We start from the raw sequence: 22,235 nt of genomic DNA on the forward strand, positions 1-22,235 counted from the left end.
TCGTTTTCCAAATTTAGAGATTTAACTAATATTGTTTTGAAATAATATTGGTTTTACCCACGGTTTTATGTATTTTTTTTTTCTCTAATAATGAATAAATACTCCAGTGTTGAGATGCAATGCTCCTGGATTTTATTTCCTTTTTCCCTAATGGAACTGTAAGGTGAAAGCAATTAATGTTAGACATTATTAATAAATAGGATCACACACATTCTGTGCCAAAACACAACTATCTAAAACATAGGTAAACCCTACAGTATGACAGTCTGCAAATGAGACTGTATAGAAAGACATGTAACTTTATAGTCATTTATAGATTAATACAGAAAAATAATGAAAACATTTTCATAGAATATAATTCTAGCAGCATGCTGTGTGCAAGTCTTTTACATAACACATACACATAGTTATTTACTCAAGTGGGAATTATTGAGAATTCAACGTGAATTTCAAATTTAGGATCAAATTGGTCAAGTTAGTAGCTTACTTAGAGAATTTTTCCAGTTAGCTATTTTGTCGTTAACTTTGAATTCTCAACAATTCCCACTTTAGTGGATAACCCTCAATGCTCCCCTTTTCTCTCGGCTCGGCCATTTAAAGGGATTTAATTAATAAACTATCTTTATGCTATCTTTTCCTAAACACACAGGTGTGCCATGGTGACACCTGCGCTCTGCTACAACTATAATCACGACACCAATTTACAGTAACATAACACTCTTTTATCTCTTTGCTTTTCCACACAACTGACTAACTCTACAATAGCATCCATTTAGAGTCTTGGTATAACTCCACTGTTTCCCACAGACTTTTCTCCTTTAACTCCTCCATAAATGCATATGTTTTACCACTGCAGCCCCTACTGACATACTTTCACTGCTATTTCCACACCTCGAACAAGGCACCTCAGTCAAGTTGTACGATGTCTCATGCAGGTGCTGTCTTTTTCCAAGAGTACTGTAGTCTCCTCTGTGTTTGGAGGTATCCAGACTGTCTCTCTGCTACACTGTCCCTCTCAGAGCACGAAGTAACATTCTACTGAGAATTTTCACAGCCAGAGAGGAGATAAGTGAGTGGCAGAGGGTGTAACTGTAGATTGCTAGTTATTCCAAGGGAAGATTACAGACAAACACACAAGAAGTGTGAATAGAACGGCTGTTGGGAAGGAGTTAGCGTGAACTAAAGGTGAAATAAGTGGGCTGAGGAGGGCAAACAATAGGGTAAAGAAAGGAAGGTTAGAGAGGCAGCTGAGCTCAAATTTCTAGATGTAATTCGGAAATTGTACAAGTTCTGAGACAAAATAAAATGTACAATTTGCGCGTTGTGCTAGTCTAATTGTAATTTAAGGATTTATTTTTAAAGGGACACTATAGGCACCCGGGCCACTTCAGCTTATTGAAGTTGTCTGGGTGCAGTGTCCCATGCCCCTTAATGCTGCAATTGTAATTATTGCAGTTTTTGATAAACTGCAAAAATTACCTTGCAGGGTTGACTGCACCTCTAGTGGTTATCTACCAGGCAGCCACTAGAGGGACTTTCGGGTGGTTAGGCGACTTTTGGAACGTCTTAACGCTATGTATGAGGACATCCAACGTCACCCAGAACCCCATAGGACGGCATTATACAATTCTTTATTATGGGGAAAGTCCTAAAAATAAATGTATATATTTTAGTTAAACAAAAAGACTTACCATAATGTTTTTTTCCTGGCCCAAGGTAAGGAAGGGGGGAATTCTGTTTAATAGATTAAACCATGCTTACACTGCATTGCAGTCAATGGGGTGTTAAATTCCCATTTAAAGAGCAGTATAAAGGTTCACTTTGAGCGCTGTATACAGAGCATCTGACAGTGTGGGGTCACTGAAAATGACCCCAGCTTATGGAGGGGAGCCACAGGTATTGATTGATACATGGGACCCCCTAGTGTGAGCAGTAATTTTACCCTGCTCACTCCAAAAGTTATAACATGTCAATATGTCCTAATGACCTTAACGACCTAAAAGCCAAGCGTAGTACTAACACGTACTTTAAAAACTTTAGATCAACTAATAAAAACAATTTCTTTTTTTGCATTTTGTTTTAGAATTTCTGTAAGAACTAAGAAATAATACTCTGTGTTTGGTTACCTCTCACACTTGTTTGCCATCTAAACTCACCAACACTTCACATCCATAAAGTCAATCTATAGATAAACATGGTTAATACAAATTATAATTTAAAATTGTTTGATATATTTCCTCATTTTGATGTAAAGTAAGAAATTAATACTAATTTTAAAATGACAATTTTATGTATGAATTGTCACTGACTTTTTTTAGTTCCTGAATTATTCAAGGTTAGGACCTATCCAGGCTGGATCCAGGTCACTAAATGTTTCTGGGACATTCTTATATATTTAGTTTGTTTTAGTTTATTTTTTCTTATCTATATTATTCTTGCATCTGATGCTGGTGAGCCACCTATTAATGCTGCTAGTATTCCTGACACTGGTTTGTCATCTTTAAAACTGTGTCAGTATTTACAATACATAGTAAAGACAAAAATGATTGATATATATAGATATATATATATATATATATATATATATATATATATATATATATATATATATATATTCACAATGCTCTTACAACAGATTATTCAAATACACGTTCACATATTTAGCACTAGTACTATTTAATTTAATTTATCTATTTAATTTATCTCCCACATTTAAATTAGTGTAAGACCCACCGATATTGGGGCACTGTGAAGTAGTGGTGGGCTTATCACAATATGGCTATATGGTGGAACTGGATCCCCATATTTGCTTGCTGAGATAAGTGATTTTAAGTAGCCTTATGAAATTTAAAAGTGTATTTTTATGTGTGCGCTGTTCCTTAAAGGATCACTATAGTGTCAGGAAAAGAAACTCGTTTTCCTGATACTATATAATCCTTAGGTCCCCCCCTGCTGGGCTGGGGTGACCTCTCCTCCTCCTCTGATGTCAGCTCCCGAGTGGAGCCGAATGCGCATGCGCGGCCAGAGCCGCGTGCATTAAAAAAGGCCAATGGGAAAGCATTTCTCAAAGCTTTCCTATGGACGTTCTGCGTGCTCAATGGGATTTTCACATTGAGCGTCGGGGAAGCGCCTCTAGCAGCTGTCAGGAAGACAGCCACTAGAGGCTGGATTAACCCTGCAATGTAAACATAGCAGTTTCTCTGAAACTGCTATGTTTACAGCAGCAGGGTTAAAACTAGGGGGACCTGGCACCCAGACCACTTAATTGAGCTGAAGTGGTTTTGTGGTGGAATCTCGGTAAAAATAAATTTAGTAGGCCGAGATTACCACGTGGCATGTGTACGTGCATATGCTGACGTATCGATCAGTTGGTTGCACGAGGCAAGATACGATCAGTAGTGTACGGAGCATGTGCAAGAATACAGGATATAGTATTCCCCTCCTCCATTGTGCTGGACAAGCCATGCGGTCAAACAGGAAGTTAATTCTTATTTGTGTTGATTGGTTAAGAGAATGTGCGGGTGGAGCTTAATATGGGAGGAGTTATATGCCTATATAAGGAGCCTGCACTATTGTCCGGGGCTCAGAACTTATGGTATTTTGGTGACGCTAGTCCCTCTGAGTCCCGATCGGTGATCCAATAAAGAATCTCTTCCTTCCTGAAGAAACCTGTGTCCATCTCTCTGTGCTTGGCTTCCGTCAGTTTCTCCGGTATCATTTGGTGCATTGGCCGGGAAGCTCATCGTTCAACGGTAGCTGAGAGGCAGAGGCGTGAGACGGTCTATCTTTGCCCACGTTCTCTACGGCTGCACCCCTGAACTTCTGCGTGGACCTCCCTTCGTCTCGGCGCCACTGGGCCGTTGTCCAGGAGATCATCGGCCTCTACGTGAGAAGTGCTGGGGTGTCCCCGTCGATGAGTGTGAACTCAGGTTCAGGAACGAGGAGGTAAGACAACTGCTGTTTTAGACGGCAGGACCCACTAGGGGTATACCGATTGTGCGGTAGGCCCAAAGGGGTTTTGAATCTGTGTATCTGCCCCCTCTGTCGGAGGGAAGGAGCGAAGGCGCACCGCTCGATCGAACGCTCTTTAGTCAGACCGTTTGATTCTGTTAGTCAGGCGGGGCTCTGGTGTAAATAGCCCTAGCCGGACACCGGTGTCTTGTCTAGACTAGCGTTCTAGGGTGTACATTTTGTTCGCTAGGTTGGAGGGACCGGGAGACTAAGCGGCGTCTGTGTAAATTCGGTTCGCTAGTTCTCATCCTATCTGGGCTAAGTGGGAAGGCGTGTAAATTTGGAACCCACTAGACTTTTGATAGTGCGACTAAGAGGCGTCTGTGTAAATTCGGTCCTCTAGCTCGCTATATATGTGGTGATTGGGCAGTGTGGCTAACCAAAACGTATGTAGATTGTTTTTAGGTAGTCCATTCAAGGTACTGGCCAATAGTTTAGTTGGGAATTGTAAATGTGTTAACGATTGTTTTAGTAAAGTGTATATCTTGTTAGATAGCGCGAGCTCAGCCGTCTAGCGAGAGTGTTAATAGTGTGTTGCTGTATTATAGTGCACGGTACCATAACCCTGTATATTTACTGACACTGTATATAAGTACTAATCATTGTCGTCAATTGCATGTTTTAACACCATAACCACTAATAATTGTATTGTGACCTTAACTTGTGCTTTGACCTATGCTAACCGTACTGTAACCGCTATTTGTAAAAGACGATGTTACTGGGGTGTGTTATAGACGGGTAATTCGTATATAGAGAATTATAGCGTGGGTGACTGTATAGTTACGCCAAAGGGCATAATATTGATTATATAGTGACTGGTGTAACAGCTGTGTGTGTACGGGAATTCCCTGAGTGTTTATTGTTATTGTGTACGTTTCACTTGGTAACCGTACCACGTGGTGCTGTTGCCAGAGGAAACGGGTGTGACTGTTGAATAGTACGCGTGTATAGTATTCGTTGTCGACGACGTTCCATTGTTAAGTATGGGTGCGTCGCAGTCAACGATTCCGGATCCCTTAGGTTGTATGGTGAAGAATTTTAAAAAGGGATTCAAAACTTGTGATTTTGGGGTTAAGATGTCTCCTGTACGTTTAGTTACTTTGTGCACTAGGGAGTGGCCTACTTTGGTTGCGGCATGGCCGCCACGTGGCAGTTTGGATCCAACTCTGGTACAGCGCTTACACGTGGCTGTATCGGGTAGGCCTGAACTTTACGGCCAGTTTCCTTATATTGACTGTTGGAGACAGGCCGTAAATGACTCGCCAAAATGGCTCCAGACATGCCACGAGGAGCAGTGTCGCCTCATGGTAGCTAGGACTTGTTCGTCCACTAGGACTGGTGTTAGGCCCATTTTGGACACGCCCCCTGAGTCCGAGATCCCTTTGCCGCCCCCTTACTTTCCGTTAAGAGGAAGTGACGCAAACGCAGGAAGTCCTGCACCCCTCCCCTCATTACCCTCATCCACTTCCGCTTCCTCCTCCAGTACAGGATCCACCCCCCCTCGTACTAAATCTCCCCTTCCGGAACCAGAACCCACCCCCATTAGAAACGAATATCCTGATTTGGCGCCACTTCAGACTTCCGGTCAAGCTTCATCTAGCTCGGCTCGAAGTGTTTTATTTACAACCTTTTCCCAAAGCCAACCTCCCACATCCCCATACCCTATCTCTCCCCGACCGGAACCCATGACTGACGCCTCTCTACGTAGCCCCATCCAAACCCGACAGTTGACTGGTGCCCAACAATTAAAGCACTATCAGATGCCTCTTCGTCTGAATCCCGGGTCAGCTTATATCGATGCCGCAGGTCAAATGGCACACGCTGACCCAGTCTTTGTATATGTCCCGTTCACGACAACCGATCTCTTAAATTGGAAGACCCACAATTCCTCGTATACTGAGAAACCACAAGCTATGACTGATCTGTTCACCTCAATAGTACAGACACATAACCCGACATGGGCTGATTGCCAGCAGTTATTAATGACTTTATTTAACAATGAGGAAAGGACAAGGATTAATCAAGCAGCCATTAAAGCACTAGAGGATAGAGCCCGTGCTTTGAACCAAGCTAATCCAGCAGCATGGGCCGCAACACATTATCCCAACACTGATCCCGATTGGAACGTAAATGGTGCTGATATGGTTCAACTCAGAGCCTATAGAGACGCTATAATTGCTGGCATGAAAGCCGGAGGAAAGAAAGCTATTAACATGTCGAAGACAGTTGAGGTGATCCAGAAAAGCGATGAAGCGCCCAGTGTCTTTTATGACCGATTATTGGAGGCATACCGCTTGTATACCCCCTTTAATCCGGAAGACGCAGATAATTCCCGAATGGTTAACTCCGCCTTTGTCAGCCAAGCATACGGAGATATTAAGCGCAAGCTACAAAAGTTAGAAGGGTTTGCAGGTATGTCCATCACCCAACTAATGGAGGTAGCAAATAAGGTTTATATGAACAGGGATACAGAAAGTAAGAAAGAGGAAGAGCGCAAGATGCGTAAAAAGGCTGATATGCTAGCGGTAGCGATCGCAGGCGTAGATAGACGGGGCCCAGATAGAGGCGATAGTAGATGGAATGAGGAACCTCTAAGTAGAAATCAGTGCGCTTACTGTAAGGAAGAAGGGCATTGGAGAAATGAGTGTCCGCGAAGAGAACAGTCTGAGAGAGACAGACCTAGGTCAGGTTACGGAAACTTTAGAGGCAGAGCGAGAGGTAGAGGAGGCCCCGGAGGGAGTAATGGTTATAGAGGGAGTAATGGGAACAGAGGAAGTGTTAGGGAAGACAGGTATATTCCAGCAGCGCAAAGGTCCCGCGATAGAGAAGGTAGGGACTTTGTAGGATTGGCTGACACGGTCATGGAGGACTATTGATACCGACCGGGCTCCATCCCCCTTGGTCGAGCGGAGCCTATGGTCGATGTATCAATAGGGGGAAAAAGGAGTGCGTTCATGATCGACACTGGTGCTGAACATTCAGTGGTGACTAATCTAGTTGCTCCTCCATCTGGAAGGACTATTACTGTGATAGGAGCAACTGGAAGAAGTGCTGAAAAACCGGTTCTTAAAAGTCGACTCTGTACATTGGGAGGCCACGTAGTAAAACATCAACTCCTTTATATGCCTGAATGTCCAGTCCAATTGCTGGGACGTGATATGCTATCAAAGTTACAAGCGCAGATTACGTTCCTACCAAATGGAACAACATCCTTAAAGTTTAATGGACCTTCAGGTATTATGACTTTATCCGTACCAAAGGAAGAAGAGTGGCGACTTTATACAGCGTTGACTAGCCAAAACCCTAGGAGTGATGAGACATTATTTAACATACCAGGAGTTTGGGCAGAGAACAACCCACCAGGACTGGCCCGCAATATTCCACCTATAAAAATTGAACTGAAACTTGGGGTTTATCCAGTGAGCCTAAGACAATACCACATCCCGCAGAAGGCTAAGAAGAACATTCAATCTTATCTGGATATGTTCATACGGTATGGTATCCTAAAATTCTGTACTTCCCCCTGGAACACCCCATTGCTGCCTGTTCAAAAGCCCGGTACAGATGAGTATCGACCTGTGCAGGACTTGAGAGCAGTCAATGATGCGGTTGTTAGTATACATCCAGTCGTGCCCAATCCATATAACCTGCTTGCTTTAATTCCGGGCGGGGCTACTTACTTCACAGTCTTAGATCTCAAAGATGCCTTCTTTTGCCTCCGAATTGCCGCAGAAAGTCAATGTATTTTCGCTTTCCAATGGGAGAACGCTGTAACGGGCTCAAAACGCCAAATGACTTGGACAAGACTGCCCCAAGGGTTTAAAAATTCACCTACCCTATTTGGTTCAGCTCTAAGTCAAGATCTACTGGATTTCGAGTCTATCCCAGGAGAGTGTGTATTGTTACAGTATGTAGATGACTTGTTGATAGCAGCAGTTACAAAAGAAAAATGTCAGCAAGCAACGCATGATCTACTACACATTCTCTGGAAGGCAGGATACAAGGTGTCCAGGAAGAAGGCTCAGTTGTGTTTGCCAACTGTCAAGTATCTGGGATTCCATATCTCTGAAGGTCAAAGGATTATGGGGCCAGAGAGAAAAGAAGCTGTCTGCCAAATACCAATACCCAAGAATAGAAGACAAGTGCGAGAATTCTTGGGGGCAGCAGGCTTCTGTAGGATATGGATTCCCAGTTACGCGATACTGGCAAAACCTCTGTACGCAGCCATCAAAGGTACAGAGCACGACCCCTTCTTATGGACTCAAGAACAGCAAACGGCATTTGAAGATGTGAAGAAGGCTTTGATGAGTGCCCCAGCATTAGGTCTACCTGATCACACACGACCATTCTACCTATATGTACATGAGCAAAGAAGAATGGCTGTGGGAGTATTGACACAGTACTTGGGATCATGGCAAAGACCTGTTGCCTACATGTCTAAGCAACTGGATGCAGTGGCCAGTGGACTTCCACCTTGTCTAAGAGCCGTAGCTGCAGCCGCCCTGCTAGTAGCTGAAGCCGATAAACTCACTCTGGGTCAAGAACTTTATGTACGAGTCCCACATGCAGTACAGACGTTGTTGGATTACAAAGGAAATCATTGGTTTAGTAACAGCCGTATGACCAAGTATCAAGCAATGTTGTGTGAAAACCCAAGAGTGCATTTAGAGACTGTAAACACCTTAAATCCAGCTACCCTTTTGCCACAACCTACTGAAAGTCAACATGATTGTTTGGAAGTAATGGATGAAGTATTTTCAAGTAGACCAGATCTTCGTGATTTTCCCATCCAGAACCCCGATGTTCAATATTACACCGACGGCAGTAGTTATGTGAAAGAAGGGATCCGCTATGCAGGATATGCAGTAACAACAATAGACAAGGTGATAGAAGCTCGGCCACTGGCAAAAGGAACATCAGCACAAAAGGCAGAATTGATAGCACTAACACGAGCGTTACAATTGGCTGAAGGTTTAAGAGTAAATATCTATACGGACTCTAAGTATGCGTTTTTAACCACTCACCCCCACGGAGCTTTGTATAAAGAAAGAGGACTACTGAATTCAGAAGGCAAAGAAATCAAGTACGCAGCTGAAATCCTACAACTATTGGAAGCAGTGTGGGAGCCGAAAGAAGTCGGTATTATACATTGTCGAGCGCATCTGAGAGGAGATGGTGATGTAACCAAAGGAAATCGGATGGCAGATAGTGCAGCTAAGCGTGCTGCTGAATCAGGAAGACAGGAGTATGTGGGGCATATAGCTGCTCTTATACCAACTCCACTGTCCCAATGGACTCCAGTTTATACAACTCAAGAAGAGGAGTGGTTAAAGACTGAACCGGGAAAGTATTTGGAGAACAAGTGGTATCAGCTAGAAGATGGAAGAATAGTCATACCAGCATCACTAGCAGTAGAAATTGTCCAGAACTATCATAACGGGACACATTCTGGGAGAGACAGTACAGAAGAATCTCTCAGAAAACATTTCTACATACCAAGATTGTCCAACTTGACTCAGGCCATTGTACGTAGATGTGTAACGTGTGCTAAAAATAATGCAAGACAAGGACCAGTAAAGCCACCAGGAGTCCAGTTTATGGGGGGACTCCCCATGTCCGATCTACAAATAGACTTTACAGTGATGCCTAAATCGGGTGGACATCGTTACCTGTTGGTAATTGTGTGCACCTATTCAGGCTGGGTAGAAGCATGTCCTACTCGTACAGAGAAAGCAGGAGAAGTTGTAAGATTCCTGCTACGAGAAATAATACCCCGATATGGACTACCCTGTTCTATAGGATCGGACAATGGTCCAGCTTTTGTTCATCAGTGCCTACAACAACTGACTCATATGCTAGGTATAAAGTGGAGGCTTCATACTGCATATAGACCCCAGAGTTCTGGTAAGGTAGAGAGAATGAATAGAACTATTAAGAACCAGTTGGCTAAAATGTGTCAGGAAACCCAACTTAAGTGGAACGTTCTCTTACCCATAGCTCTATTGCGAATCCGCAGTACCCCTACCAGAAGGATGGGCCTCTCTCCTTTTGAAATCATGTATGGGCGACCACCTCCCGTACTTGGTAACTTAAGGGGGGATTTGAGTCAGTTGGGAGAAGGAATTACCCGGCAGCAGGTTGTAGAGTTGGGTAAGACTATGGAGGAGGTACAGAAATGGGTACAAGATAGATTACCTGTGAATATTTATCCCCCTGTTCATAGCTATCATCCAGGAGATCAAGTGTGGATTAAAGAGTGGAATAATGTACCGTTAGGGCCCAAGTGGAGAGGTCCTTATGTTGTTCTTTTGTCTACCCCTACAGCGATAAAAGTAGCCGAAGTGACTCCGTGGATACATCACTCCAGGGTTAAACCAGCAGCAGTCGATTCTTGGCAAGTTACAGCAGATCCAGAGAATCCCTGCAAGATCCGGTTAAAACGCACTACTCAGTCGGAGTAACGAGGAATTATTGTGGATTACAAATTTTATTATTTTTGGGATTTGGTATGTGAGTGAGAAGGCCATAATAAAGCCTGTCCGCTTACCAACACATAGTTTATAAGCCAGGAAAGTCTCGAAGGGACACCTGTGAAGACGAGCAGAACTCCATTCCCTGCAGCCCTCACATCCTGGAAGCTGAGGCGCCTTCGCACGGACGAAGACTGAGGATGACGGCGAAAGATGTGCTTTTGATTGTGTTTATTTATATGTGTTTTTATATTCAGGAAGGTAGAGGTACCGACACTCCTAGCTGTGAGGTATGCATTAAGACTACGAGAACAGGTAATCATATTTCCCAAACCCTAATTTGGCATTCACAATACGAGTGTAAAGGAGATGTATCGAAATGTAGATACCTAAATATAGACTATAGTGTGTGCCATTTAGGAGTAGGAGAACCTAAGTGCTTCAGTCCAGAGTATCAACCTCGTACAATTTGGTTGACTCTCAGGAATGGAGATCCTCAGGGGACCCTAATTAATAAGACGGTGTTAGAATCCGTATATTCTTCGGGTGTTCTGCTATTTGATGCATGTAAGGCGATATCAAGTGGTAGAAAGCCGTGGAATGTATGTGGGGATCTTAGATGGGAGAGGACGTATGGATCTAACGATAAATATATTTGTCCCAGTAGTAAGAATAAATATGTGAGTCCTAGATGCCCAAATAAAGACTATAACTTTTGCCCATATTGGTCTTGTGTGGGGTGGGCGACTTGGGGACAGACAGTAGATAAAGACATGATAGTGACTAAGTTGCCGACTAGCCCATATTGTAAGTCTATGGAATGTAATCCCATCCATATACTTATAAATAACCCCGACAAGTTCTTAGATAAGTATGGCAATTTATTTGGGTTTCAAATATACGGGACGGGTTTAGATCCTGGGACATTATTGTTTATAGGAATAGAGACTGATATGGTATCCTCCCAGACTCATCAAGTATACCATTCCTTTTATGAAGAGATGAGTATAGATAATAAGATCCCCCATAATGCTAAGAACCTGTTCATTGACCTAGCTGAGAGTATTGCCGGTAGTCTTAATGTTACCAACTGCTATGTGTGTGGAGGTACTAACATGGGAGACCAATGGCCTTGGGAAGCAAAGGAGGTAATGTCCGGTTCTGAGGCAGTTGACCAACTAATATCTACACAAGCCGATTATCATTTGAGTGTTAGAGGTAGATCTGAGTGGAGATTAAAGACCTCCATCATAGGTTATGTTTGCATAGCAAGGAAAGGAATAATGTATAATACTTCTGTAGGAGAATTAACTTGTCTAGGGCAAAAAGCTTATGATGATGATACTAAAAATACAACTTGGTGGTCGGCTTCAAATGTCTCAGAACCATCTAACCCGTTTGCTAGATACGCCAATTTAAAGGATGTGTGGTTTGATTTATCCATCATATCTACCTGGAGAGCCCCAGCAAATTTGTACTGGATCTGTGGTAAGAAAGCCTATTCGGAGCTGCCACAGGACTGGGAAGGGGCATGTGTGTTGGGTATGCTCAAACCATCCTTCTTCTTGTTACCGATTGAAACAGGTGAGACTTTAGGTGTTAAAGTGTATGATGTGAATCATAGGAAGAAAAGGGGACCCTTAGAGATAGGCACCTGGGAAGATAATGAATGGCCTCCCCAGCGTATCATAGATTATTATGGGCCAGCCACGTGGGCAGAAGATGGTACCTTTGGTTATAGAACCCCTATTTATATGCTCAACCGCATTATAAGATTACAGGCGGTGGTTGAGATTATCACTAACGAAACATCACAAGCGCTCAATCTCCTAGTGAAACATAATACCAGGATGAGGACAGCAGTATATCAGAATAGATTAGCCTTGGATTACCTTTTGGCAGTAGAGGGAGGTGTATGTGGGAAGTTTAACCTAAGCAATTGCTGTCTTCAAATAGATGACGAAGGGCAAGCAATAGCTGAGCTTACTAGCCATATGGTTAAACTAGCGCATGTGCCTACTCAGGTATGGAAAGGGTACAATCCAAGTAGTTGGTTTGGTAGCTGGTATGAGTGGTTTGGAGGGCTTAAGGCAGTGGTAGGTGGAGTCCTACTGATTTTACTGTTGTGTCTACTCCTACCGTGTCTTATACCCTTAGTAGTTAGGTCTGTGCAAAGCCTGATAGGAAGTATAGCAGAGAGGAAGGCTGCTGCACAGATAATGGCGATATATAAGTATAAGGCTCTAGATCAAGGAGAACCAATGCAGGAAGATGAATGTTGAAGATTCACATCATAAGATAAGTCTGGTCTGGTTCAAGGTAACTTGCGGTGTATGCAAACTAAGGTTATGTGATGCCTCAAGTAATTGTAAAATATCAAGAGGCATCAAAGGGGGGAATGTGGTGGAATCTCGGTAAAAATAAATTTAGTAGGCCGAGATTACCACGTGGCATGTGTACGTGCATATGCTGACGTATCGATCAGTTGGTTGCACGAGGCAAGATACGATCAGTAGTGTACGGAGCATGTGCAAGAATACAGGATATAGTATTCCCCTCCTCCATTGTGCTGGACAAGCCATGCGGTCAAACAGGAAGTTAATTCTTATTTGTGTTGATTGGTTAAGAGAATATGCGGGTGGAGCTTAATATGGGAGGAGTTATATGCCTATATAAGGAGCCTGCACTATTGTCCGGGGCTCAGAACTTATGGTATTTTGGTGACGCTAGTCCCTCTGAGTCCCGATCGGTGATCCAATAAAGAATCTCTTCCTTCCTGAAGAAACCTGTGTCCATCTCTCTGTGCTTGGCTTCCGTCAGTTTCTCCGGTATCAGTTTGGGTGACTATAGTGGTCCTTTAATCTACTATAAAGTATTTACAATACAGGCAACTCTATCTGAGCATCAAATTATTAGCCAACATTTTTTTAAATACCCAGCAACCCATTAATATAGTGCCCTTTACCGTTTTACACCCTCACACATGTGATGCACTTTTGTTTACATTGATTACAGACACGGTGTTAAATGTTAGTAAAAGCAAAGATGCTATTTTCTCGCACACAGTGGGTGTGAAAAAATTAGATACAAATTGTCAAATATCTTCCTTGTAGGTATTTTTCCAAGGACCCTGAAAGTATTCCTAATATTGAAGGTTACTCAAAATGGCTACAGAATGTTAAAATAATGAGCACAATACCCATATACAGTAAATGCAGGTAAATCATATATTTCTTAAATAATGGTATTTACATTTTCTATAGCAATCATCAATTTCTGTCATGCTAATGTAATGCTATGATATGACCCACTGAAACTTCCTTTGCTGTTTGAATGCAGGGGGCAAGCTTATATTTTCAGCCAACTTGTTGGCTTTACAAAACCTTGTTGGCTAAAAAAAACGGCAGATGAGAAGACATGTATGGGTTGAAATAAGATGGCAAGGCACAAATACAAAGGAAGGCACAAAATTACTTTTAATAATAGGAAAGGGGAACGTCACGCTACACAGGACAAAAATAGTAATGGGGATAGGAAAGACAGACTGGAGTGCAAGAAAGAAAAAAGAAAAGTGAAAAAAGAGGCTTTTAAAATGGCAGAAACATGGATATGGAAACATTGAGAAACAACTAACTGCAACAGTAAACTAAAAGAAAAAAGTGAGAAAATGGGCAGTTAGAAACAGATATACAAAGGTAAGAGGCAGATTAATTAGGGAATGGAAGTAGATGTAAAATGTGTTGGGAAAAAGAGGCAAAAGTCGGTAACAAGCAGATGGAGAAGAAGGTGCAATTTAAGAGCAAAGCAACATTTAGTGACATTTAGTTTATAGTGTGAAGCCGATGCATTGCAAGAGTACATCTATAAAGAATAATGATGATGGTAATTGAGGAGTGCTGAGGGTAAACATAGCTGAATGTGGAAATAGCCATTAAAAATGGAGCCTGATAAAGGGAGGATTAGCTGTAGAAAAGAAGGGAGACATGCAGTATAGAATATTTATATTACAAACATATAGATGAGATGTGATTGGCGTTTTGAAGAGGAAATGAGCTAGGAAAACAAAATAAATAAGAAAATAGATATAGAAAAGAGATAAACAGTACACTTAGATTACATTTGAAAATTTAGGTGAAGGAAGAGAAGAATAACAGAGAAAGATATGGGAATATAAATGGTGTAAGGAGACAAGACAGAGAGAATGGGGATTGAAAAGCAAAGTGTTAGAGATAGATGGAAACATGTGGCAGGTAGGAGCTCAAAATTGACAGATGAGGGGAAGGGAGGGGTAAATGGGGTAAAAAGGACTTAACTGTGGGAGAGATGATGATTTGCCTTAAAGAGTTAAAGCAGATGTAAAACAGACTTTGAAGAGAAAAAAAATAAAGGGGAGCTAAAGAACCCTCCTCACTAGGACAAAACATTGGAAGAATATAGCAAGTAGAAGGAGGGAGAGGATGGGAGGGATGATAAAACTGTGAGAGCATCAGACAGTGAGAAAGAGAGGTCAGACATTAAAAGATAAGAGCAAAGGTACTATGAACAAAGTGAAAGGTACTAAACAGCAAACAAAACACATGAAACAGTGTATGTGCACCTGTGTGTCAATCTGCTATCTGTCTGTGCTGTTCTTCAGTCTGTTTTTTTCCACTTTTCAGGCAGGAATGAGGAGTAATGAATTCCTGCTCAGGGCGAGGACTTTCCTGCCCAGCCCTGGACACAGAGCGTTAGCTCAGTGGGTCAGGACCTTCCAGCCAAGACATTGTGTGCTGCATACATAATTCAGACATTGTACACATGCAGAAATGACGCTGGATACGCTTGCAGGATTATATAGACATGTACACAAATCATCACTGCATATACTGATATCTTACATATGATTTTTTTTTATATACTTAACATGAATGCCATAAATTACAGTAAGAATATGTTTCACCTATTTCTATTTAAGATGTTAATCAAAGTGTATACTTGAAAACATACACACAACCCCCCTGCCCCCCATCCCCCTTACCTCCATACTGGTTAAACACAGTTCCTAGTTTAAATTATAAACACCAAAATATTTTTTAAAATGATAATACCTGAGTACGGATTGGTTTGATACTGAGTTTCCAAACCTTCAGAAATTCAGCAAGCTTTGCTTAGACATTTTCAAGGGTTATTCACACTACTGTGAATTATTGTGGATGGACTAGGCGGGGATTGTAAATTGTGGGCCAACATAGCCAAGCTGGAAGAATAGCGGAACAGGAGGCTTTTCCTATTTGCTATTTTGCAAGTCTTTGGCCAGTTCTCAGTTTAAGGAACTTGGAACTTGTGCATTACAAAGCTCTAAATGTTCCAATACACAAAGTCAGAATTACTTTCGAACAGGGTTATTTACTTAAGTGAAAATTCTAAATGAATTTCAGATTTAAGGTCAGAGTAGCTGAACTGAAGCCAAAGATGACAGAGAATTTTTCCAGTTTGGCTCCTTTTACCCTGGTTTTAAGATTCACCTTGAATTTGCATTTGAATGAATAACCTTGTAAGAGTTTGATGTATAACTCCTGCTTTTGTTGCCTATGTAAATTTAAAAAGTTTTTGTTTTTTAACATGAATACGTACATGGTCTAGAATCTAGAATGGATCCAATTGGGGCGGACTGCCTGATACCGCAATCACATGACTCGGATTGCCCGGATTGCAAGATTGCCTGTGGGGGGATTGCATGGGTTGTCAGGCAGTTCCCCCAATATATAAATAATATAATAATTTTAAAGTAAAATTATGTGTGGGTATATATATATATATATATATATATATATATATATATATCAAAATACACTTTGAAATGATAATTCTACGTGTATATTTATGTATTATTTTTACATGATGATATGCTTTTATTAATTATATATTGGGGACCTGCCTGACAACCCAGGCAGAAAGTCCAGAGAATTTAATTAGCAAGCCCTATATTTTACCCTGTAAGTTTCCAAAACCGAATAAAACCTGTACATGGGGAATACTGTTATACTCATGAGACATCGATGAACACAAATGTGTGTATTTTATTGCAGTAAAACCTAACAATATTATGACTTTCACAGTTAAAATGTCACTCAGAACTTGGAAAATAACTACAGACATCCCAACATGCAAAAGCTCATTTCAGGGAGGTGGCTTCACCAGCAACTGCACACCCCACGTGTGCAATGCCAGGCACGCACATGCGCATCCCAAAACGCACACACCAAACATATATGATCAATGGCATGATATTTTATTATGACAGAACACAACTATTTACATATTACAACTATTTACACACGGACTCATGCACATACCTTGACACACAGATACGGACACTGACACATACACACAGACTGTCACATACATACACAGATACACACACATAATCAGATACATACACTGGCACAAACTTATATACACACTGACATACAGATACACACAGATACACAGACTGGTATATACACACACTTAGATACACTCATTGGCACATACACACACTTAGATACATACAGATACACACACTGGCACATACACCATATAGCTCAGACTCCAGTTTTTGTTTTGGTTCAGAACTTGTACAATTGCCTCTGTCCTTAAGGGGCTAATATGGTGACTGCAACATAAAAAACAACATAGCGTGTACTGCCAAATTAGCCTGTTGAGAATAGACATGCAGTGCTTCATACTGGTGTGTATTCAATGTCACGGTGTTGAGAAAACCCCAGCACACTGAAAAATGTTAGAGAAATGTGAACACACATTATTTCATATATACAATCACTCAATGGATAGGCAAGTCATACTAAATAATGCCACTCAACAAAGCACCTTGCAGCAAGCTTCATCAAATAGGCTAAGCCAGCATGGAACAATGCAGCATGTTTAGTAGGTCTGTGAGCCCTTGTGTCAAACAACAAAATGAGATCACTTTTTGAACAACACTGGGAGAATTCTTTACTGGAGTACATTTGAACATGGTGAAGTGAGAGTTGATCATTACTGACTCAATGTGCTTATTATTGTTAGTGTGAACAAACAAGCATTGGTTATCATATGTGCTGGACACGAGAAGACCAGCAGAACCTTAGGTCTGATTTATGAAAGGTAGGGGTCGGGGGCCTAACTGCAGAACCAAGCAGACCAACCTGGCTCACATGCTACAACCGGCACCTGAGGCCCACTGTAGCCCGCACTGAGATCCTGTGGAACCAAGCAAAATGGCAGCTGCCAACCATGCTACCAAACCTGCACCCTCTCAGCCCCTCCACAAATACCCAACGGCTTCCTACTCATGACAGGGTAGTGAAAACTCAAGTCTGTGGCCAAAGGATGTCTGCAGTGCTGGGGTCGTGTGCCGCTGTGCTGGGGGATAGGATGGCTAGAAGGTTGGAGGAGATTTTAAACTAGTAGTAGGGGGGGAGGGTCAAAGCAATCTAGAAAAATTGAGATAGGATAGAAATGAGATGGGCTTTAGCTCAGATCAAAGGGGGTGGAGATGGGGGGAGGGGGAAGCTCAGAACAGAGGAGGTATGTAATATTGATAATTCACAAAATGTACAAATGTCTCATGGTAATATTAAATATTAATTATATTATGGTATATTAAATGTATGCTTACTAATGCAAGGAGCCTATATAACAAAATGGGGGAACTGGGGGAACAAAATGGGGGAACTAGAGGCAATAGCATACACTAAACAATATGATATAATAGGCATAACAGAAACATGGTGGGATGAGATACATGACTGGGCAGTTAACTTAAATGGGTACACGTTATTTAGGAGGGATAGGATAAACAAGAAGGGTGGTGGGGTATGTTTGTATGTCAGACATGAGTTCAAGTCAAATCTTAGGCATGTGGAGTGTGACGAGGAAAATGTGGAAGCTTTATGGGTAGATATCTGCTTGGGGCAAACAAAGGGAAATACGTTATTGGTTGGAATATGTTATAAACCACCAAATGTAAATATTAATGAGGAAGAACTGCTGTTAGAGCAAATTGGTAAAGCTGCAAATCGGGGTAACACGTTAATTATTGGAGATTTTAATTACCCGGACATAAATTGGGATAGAGGGGCTAGTACTTCAGCTAGGGGAATCCGGTTTTTGAATGTGTTAAATGACACCTTTATGTCACAACTGGTACAAGCACCAACTAGAAAGGATGCTTGTTTGGATATCGTTATAACAAACAATGTTAATCTTTTAACCAACATTCAAGTAGGGGAGAATTTGGGAAATAGTGATCACAATATGGTAACTTTTGAAATAAACTGAAAAAAGCAAAAGCATGTGGGGTATATTAAAACGAATAATTTAAAAAAAGCCAATTTTAATAAGATTAGGGCAGCTCTACAACATATCGACTGGCATAAACTCCTTAGTGATAAAAACACTGAGGATAAATGGAAACTATTCAAACAAATATTAGAAAGGTACATTTCACAGTATGTACCATTGGGTAATAAATATAAAAGAAACAAATTAAAAACAATGTGGCTTAGTAGAGAAGTAAAACAAGAGATTAAAAATAAGAAAATGGCTTTTAAAGCATTTAAATTGGACAAATCAGAGGCATCCTATATAATATATAAGGAAGCCAATAATACTTGCAAAAAGGCAATTAAAGTGGCTAAACTAGTAGCCAAAGAATGCAAAACCAACCCCAAATTTTTTTTCAAGTACACACTAACACGTACATACTAACACTCCGTCGTCAGGAGTAATGAACTTAAATGTGACACAGTATCCATTTATATACTGTGTAGCAATCTGCCTGTAAATCGTTAGCCGGTGTGAATTCGTCACGTGGGTAATTGCTATGACGTATTATTCGTCTTGTGATTGGTCAGAAATATCTCCCTTGTTCTGATTGGTTGTTCTATGAGTAAGGGGCGTAGTGACCAGTCATAGCCGCTCAATACCCACGTGGGGAACGGAGAGGACTCACCGCATTCAGGGGGAGTGGTATAGTGACGTAACTGTCACTGTCCACATCAACCGTACAGTGAGACTAACTCGAAAAAGAGATGAAGTTGCCATAACTATCTGGCTACCAGCATATTACTGTCCATTGTATGTATTCATTAGATGGTTGCAGAAACGTCTTGACTAAACAATCAGATCGTACTGTCTTAATTCTAATTGGCCGTGATCGCGCTTGTAATCAAAGAACAAGACGACCAATTAGATGGTACCCTCATGAAGTAGACTTGCCATATTTGAGGGAGATGGTGTAATCCTGTCAGATAGTGACGGTATAACCATTCATTTAAAATTTCCACTCGATTAATTACAGCAAGAAGAAGTAGGGCAGTAATAATAAACTAGTTTAAAGGAGTAAAAGTCCTGGTGCAATTACGGCAAGGAAGTACACCTTCTGTTTATTCAGGATGGTGGTTTTTAATCCATATAATAAATAATGGGTGAGCAGAACAGTCACCCTAATTATATAAGAGGATACCACCACATATGAACTTAATGGTGAACTCTATTGTCTTATATCACCAGATTCCTTATGATCAAAAAATGACAAAAGAACATTCAACAAATAGAATAAAATATATGTTTCATACTAACTTATATATAAGGATTTGGTGGGAATTCCCTTAGTATGTATAAAATCTGAAGTAGAGAGATCATAAAAATGCAGTAAATGAAAATCCCTCATTAAAGGGACACTATAGTCACCTGAACAACTTTAGCTTAATGAAGCAGTTTTGGTGTATAGAACATGCCCCTGCAGCCTCACTGCTCAATCCTCTGCCATTTAGGAGTTAAATTCCTTTGTTTATGAACCCTAGTCACACCTCCCTGCATGTGACTTGCACAGCCTTCCATAAACACTTCTTGTAAAGAGAGCCCTATTTAGGCTTTCTTTATTGCAAGTTCTGTTTAATTAAGATTTGCTTATCCCCTGCTATGTTAATAGCTTGCTAGACCCTGCAAGAGTCTCCTGTATGTGATTAAAGTTCAATTTAGAGATTGAGATACAATTATTTAAGGTAAATTACATTTGTTTGAAAGTGAAACCAGTTTTTTTTTTTTCATGCAGGCTCTGTCAATCATAGCCAGTGGAGGTGTGGCTAGGGCTGCATAAACAGAAACAAAGTGATTTAACTCCTAAATGACGGGGGGCGGAGTCTAGCTGCCAAGCCGAGTGGACGTGCCAGAACTGAGCTCCTGCACTTTCTGCCTGTTTTCGGGGAATTTACCCAATAAACTCGGCACAGATCCACTCTAATAGGGCACTATTGAACGGGGATTCTCGGGGGGCACCTTTGGACACCCTACTCGAAGAAATATCTACCCGAGATCCCAAGCTGCGGTGACCGAGGCCTGCAGAATGGCTGGTAAGGGGGAGACACGTGGCTCAGCAAACATGGCGGCGGAGAATCCGCGGCAACTGCTACCTCAGCCTTCAACCCCTGAGCAGGGCTCAGACCGCGGCACAGACCTTATGCAGCGTCTGGATGCCCTATTCCACAATTTCTGGGAGAAGCTCCAGCAACGCGCATGGCGCTCACCTACCCTAGGTAGTGGACTTATTTACTTTACCACAGTTTTAGTGGATTTTATCAAGTTTGTTGTTTTTGTTTTATTTTATTTTATACTGCTGTACATCTACTTTTTACTTCATCATTAAAAGGATTTAGTCCCCAATTCTGTATTGGTGTGGACATTCCTTTTTGAGATCTGTGAAGCACTACCTGCACTTTGGAAGGGAGTGGGATCCCTTCTAACTATCCCACAGGCGTTTGGACTGAGCCATTTCCAATTGGCTCCCTTCTTGTGAGTACTGAATTACACATTTTACGCTGAATTACTATTATACAGTACAATATTGCACTAGGTGCATAGGCGTGCGCAGCCTATTGCATTAGGGTGTGCACCCTAAAGCACAAACACACGCCGCATGTATATGTATATATATATATACACACACACACATATATACATACACTGCTGTGTGTGTGTGTGTGTGTGCTGTTAGTGTGCTGTGTGTAAGGGTGCTGCTGTGTGTGTGTATGTGTGAGGGTGCTGGTAGTGTGCTATGTGGGTGAGGGTGTTTGTGTGTGTGTGTGTGTGTGTGGGTGCTGTTTGTGTGTGAGGGTGTTTGTGTGTGTGTGTGTGTTAGGGTCCTGTTAGTGTGCTGTGTGAGGGTGCTGTGTGTGTGAGGGTGCTGTTTGTGTGATGTGTGTGTGATGGTGCTGTGTGTGTGTGTGTGTTTGCGAGGGTGTTGTTAGTGTGCTGTGTGTGTGAGGGTGCTGTATGTGTACTGTATGTGTGAGGGTGCTGTGTGTGTGCTGTTTGTGTGAGAGTGCTGTATGTCTGTAGGTGCTTTTTGTGTGTGGGTGCTGTATGTGTGTGTGTGTGCTGTATGTTTGGACAGATTGTGGAGGTGGGGGCAGATTAGTAAATATCCCCCCTCCCTTCTTACCTTATGTAGGGAGGGGGGATCCTTGCTGCCATGTGCCATCCCTGGTGGTCCAGTGGAGAGTGAACTCTAGCCTGCGGGACTAGAGTTAACTCTCGTGAGATCTGAGCGTTGCCGCGGCAACGCTCAGATCTCGCCAGAGGAACCTGGCGGAGCTGCTGTCTAGAGCTCCCCGGGTCCTCTCCTGCCTCCCTTCATGCTGCTGTGGGCCGGTGAGGTAGATCTTTGATCTCCCCGCTGGCCCATGGAGGCTTAGAGCAGAGCCGACACTCAGCGCCGGTTCTGTGTGAGCC

At 41.9% G+C, this 22,235-nt stretch overlaps 1 protein-coding gene across 6 annotated transcripts in view; it reads right to left on the reverse strand.

Annotated features, from left to right (window-relative positions):
- DMTN (dematin actin binding protein) overlaps positions 1-22,235 on the reverse strand; it is a 79,667-nt gene that overhangs the window by 47,393 nt on the left and 10,039 nt on the right. The window contains exon 1 of one of the 6 annotated variants that reach the window (XM_063448486.1): positions 15,079-15,101. The exons of 3 other annotated variants lie outside the window; for them this stretch is intronic. The gene's annotated coding sequence lies outside the window, so the exon portion shown is untranslated. Of the gene's footprint in view, positions 1-891; positions 1,043-15,078; positions 15,102-22,235 lie in introns of those variants that run through there. 2 more of the 6 variants (XM_063448484.1, XM_063448483.1) reach the window with 2 other exon arrangements.

This window comes from Pelobates fuscus, chromosome 3, assembly GCF_036172605.1.
Source record: "Pelobates fuscus isolate aPelFus1 chromosome 3, aPelFus1.pri, whole genome shotgun sequence".
Taxonomy (NCBI): Eukaryota; Metazoa; Chordata; class Amphibia; order Anura; family Pelobatidae; genus Pelobates; species Pelobates fuscus.